This window comes from Neomonachus schauinslandi, chromosome 3 (genome assembly GCF_002201575.2).
Source record: "Neomonachus schauinslandi chromosome 3, ASM220157v2, whole genome shotgun sequence".
NCBI lineage: Eukaryota > Metazoa > Chordata > Mammalia > Carnivora > Phocidae > Neomonachus > Neomonachus schauinslandi.
The window spans coordinates 127,065,555-127,069,948 of record NC_058405.1 but is presented as its reverse complement, the minus strand read 5'-3'; the positions used below and the strand labels follow the sequence as shown (position 1 = coordinate 127,069,948).

The 4,394-nt window shown below is 38.1% G+C and overlaps 1 pseudogene; it reads right to left on the bottom strand.

Annotated features, from left to right (window-relative positions):
- Positions 1 to 600: 600 nt before the first annotated feature.
- On the bottom strand, positions 601 to 1,703 carry LOC110592117 (annotated as a pseudogene).
- Between the last annotated feature and the right edge of the window lie 2,691 nt (positions 1,704 to 4,394).

Here is a 4,394-nt window from a genome sequence, read left to right as displayed (position 1 = left end):
CCAGGACTTTGCTTGGGTGACCCTTTTAATGGTGAACTCCATCACAACTCATTAACTGTCAGTTCAACTACACCAAGGTTTGTGGAGACATTGGCTTCTGTTCCCAAGCAGGTTGCAAATAAATTTCAAATGGAACCTGGCATCACCTTGAAGAAATTCTAACTTCACATGGTTAGGGTAGTTTACTATTCCAATTTTAGTATATATGCTGCCGAAGCGAGCACATGTTAGGGTAGTTTACCAAGATGGCTTCAGAGTAGACTAACTTTACACAGTGCATTTTAAAAACGACACATTTATTCAGCATCATGATCAGACTATTACATTTAACAATCAACAGCATGGGTAAAAAAAAAAAAAAATCTACATTAAAACGCTTTGTTGGAATGCTTTACACTTTCCACAGAACAGAAACTAAAATAACCTGTTATATGATTAGCCACAAATACAGTCCCCGAGTTTTTTGCCCATACACATGAGTATTGTCTAAAACATGTCTTCTTTGTAGCAGCTAGGCCCTGCCACCACTGTGCTTGGCTGAGTTCACAAATCTGTTGTAACCTGTAGCTTCCCTGTCACTTCTCTGGCTCTCCTCTCCTGCTAAGCTTTGTTTCCTGGCAGTAATGAAAACCTTCTGCCACTTCCATAGCTACTGCTGCTGGAACTGCCATAGTCAGCTTGGTTTCATGGTTTGGCAACGTATTGACCTCCACCACTTTGGAGCTTCTGCCTCCAAAGTTTCCTCCTTTCATGGGTCCAAAATTTGAGGATTGATTGTTGTAATTGCCAAAATCATTATAGCTTCTGCCACCTCCAAAGTTGCTTCCATCATTACCAAATCCGTTATAGCCATCCTCACTGCCACCACATCCACCACCAAAGCCACTTCACCCACTGAAATTCCCTCCACAACTAAAATTGTCATTCCCACCAAAACCACCTCCACGACCTCTTTGGTTGGATGAAGTACTAACCATCTCTGTTTGGATAGGGCTTTCCTTACTTCACAGTTGTGGCCATTCACAGTTTGGGATTTTTGAATGACAATCTTGTCTACAGAGTCATGGTCATCAAATGTTACAAAAGCAAAACCTCTCTTTTTGTCATTGCCCCAGTTAGTCATGATCTCAATCACTTCAGTTTTCCCCATACTGTTCAAAATAATCTCTTAGATGATATTCTTCAGTGTCTTCTTTCATGCCACCAACAAAAATCTTTTTCACAGTTAAGTGGGACCAGGTCTTTGAGAATCTTCTTGTGAGACAGCCCTCTTTAGTTCCACAACTCTTCCATCCACCTTGTGTGGCCTTGCATTCATGGCTGCATCCACCTCCTGCACAGTGGCATACATGACAAACCCAAAGCCTCTGCAGCATTTGGTGTTTGGGTATCTCATTACCACACAGTCTGTAAGTGTTCCCCATTGCTCAAAATGGCTCCTCAGACCCTCATCGGTTGTTTCAAAGCTCAAACCTCTGATGAAGAGCTTCCACAGCAGTTCAGGCTCTTTGGAAGACTCTGACTTAGATATGGCGGCAGTGGGAGAGGAGACTTTAATGATGCTTATTTGGCAGCATCCATGTGCAGAAAGGAGTAATCTAATGAATGTATCTCCGTCTGAGGTTTTCTTGTTGGCTGTCAGCCAGGGCCCACTGTCTGCTCGTAGAGGCTGCCTGTATTCCTTCTCACCTCACCCCCTCCATCTTGAAACAGCAACCATAGATTGAATCCTTCTCACACTTTATCCCTGGCTTTCCATTCCACTACCAGCTGGAGAAAACTTTTTGCTTTTAAAGAGCACCTGTGATTCCATTAGGTCCAACTAGATATACTCTTTATTTTAGGTCAACTGATTAGTAACCTTAATTACCTCTGCAAAATCCCATTTGTGGTGTAACAACATAATCACATGGCTCATCATAGTCACAGTCCTGAGGATTAAGAGAGAAACCTTGAAAGCTGGGGAGGTAGCAGCATTTTAGGATTCTGTCTACCAGGTAATACTTTTCACAAGGCTCTTAGACGGTCTTTCCAGCCTATAGTTTAGAGCAGAGTCTGCAAAGAAGAAAGAGGGGAAAGGAGAAGCTGCATGTTGATGATATACTGAATGAGGTTAATTTATTAATAACTAACAATATCAGGATGGAAAAGATCCTCTATTGGGGTGTCACTTATAACTATTTCATATGGATTTGATCAATGTTTCTCTTATGAAAAGAACATACTATGGACAATGTGGGAATTGGCAATTCCACATAGAAATGTTCTGAGTGTTACAAATAAATTACTACCTCATGATTTCAGACTCAATACTTCATATCTACAAATGATAGTTTCAGGTTACTTGGAGTCATTAAAAAAGTTAGTATGGGAGATATTTACATGTTTCACATTGTTCTTAAACTTCTCTCAAACACACAGAAAATGCTGATTTGAACTCCAGCCTCTTCTGCAAACCCCACAAAAGATGTTAAAAGAGAAAAAGCAGTTAAAGGCTACACTCCATTTTCTTTTTGAGTTCTTGCTATTCTGTCACACCAAATCATTATTTCCTTTCGAAAAACCATCCAGGTAATAACAACATCTGTTCTGGAATAGCTTCTTTGTTAAAAGAAAGAAATGTTGCCCCTCAGAACTCCTATTTAGTAGTCCTTTGTTCTCTTCTTTTCCTGTTTGTCTCTCATTTTTAATTCACAATTGTATTATCCCTCCACATCATCCACAGAGCACAACATGCCCTGCATTAGAATAGAACAAATACTGTTGTATTATTTTCTCAGGCCTTTTAAAAGGTTTGAAATGCCCATATTTATTGAGAGCCCCACACAGTAAGAGGTTCTACAAAAAAGGTGTCATATTTGTTTTCAAACATGATGCTATTTATTCTTCTCAGTAGGACAATCAATAGTAAATTATTACTCAAACAATGCTGGGGAAATTCTACAAATCCACCTACAGATTTTTACCCTATATTTTTATGACTACTGCCAAGAATTCACTATAACATTAGAGATCATGAAACAAAGCGATCCACGTGATGTAGAATCTGTAGCCTAGTAAAACAATGTGTGGCACTGGATTTGATCATTGTCTCTCCCAGGAAAGTATATTCCAAACCATTGTGCCTATGAGATTGTTTTTTCCAGATTTACACAATATAAACATTAAAAGAGAAAATTTGATGTTTCATATTGGTGTGATAATTCACTATATCAGGGATTGGCAAACTTTTCTGTAAAGGGATAGATGTTGAACATTTTTTAGGCTTTTCGAGTCATACAGTTTCCACCACAGCAGCTACTTGATTCTGTTGTCCCATGAACACAACCACAGAAAATATGCAAGCAAATGAGTATAGCTGTGTTCTAAAAAAATCTATTAACACTACATTTTTAATCTCATATAATTTTCACATGTCTCACATTACTTTTCTTTTGCTATTTTTCAACCATGACAAAATGTATAAACCGTTCTTAGCTTGCAGTTGTTAAGCCCTGCATTATATCATACATTAGGTAAACTCTAGCATTTCTCAAGCTAGTACCTAGGAGTCGTGGGGACAGCTGCTGTCATGGAACACTACAGCCACAAAACTCAACCTCTTCTTAGGGTTGATAAGAATAAACTATAGAAAGTCTGTCACCTCCATTTCTTGGGTCCTTTTCTCACGGGAAAAAGTGGTATATGTTAGTAATTGCTGTTATTATATTTGTCACTCATTCCCGACTATTGTTAACACCTACTATGTACAAATTACTCTGATAGGTATGTTGGGTGCCTGACATTACAGGTATGCATATATCAAAAAGGAATAAGGGAAGAACAAATAAAGACAGAACCAGACATAATAAACTAAGAGACCATGCAACTGACAGGAAGGCAAGAGCTCATATATTTGGGGATGGTGAGTGGACTTTTTTAAGGAAGGCTATCAGATGGAGGAACAATTTTGATCTGGCTTATAAGAGAGGTACACTATCAATATTAAATACTGAAAAAGGACATTCTAATTGTAATTTAGCTAAAGAAGTTACATTAAAAGCCCTGTGCACAAGTCCAAATCACCTCTTTTCTTAACAAGTGATACTTATTCACTAATAATCTATGAACTCAAATATTAGAAAGCACAAAGAAAAATACTTTAGGCACCCTAAAAGCCCTGAAAGTTTCGTATACTTACAAAAATCACCAATATTTACTAATTATTAAACCCAGAAAAATCCATCTACCTCTCCACTCAATTCAATCCAGTGTCTAAACCAATGAATTTCCATTTTGTGTCTATCTGTATAAACCTGCATAATACCGTGTTTTGATTTGTGCTGTGAACTTAGTATGTAAATAGTACTAGCTATATGGAGATGTTTGTACTAAACAACAACAATAAGCTAGGT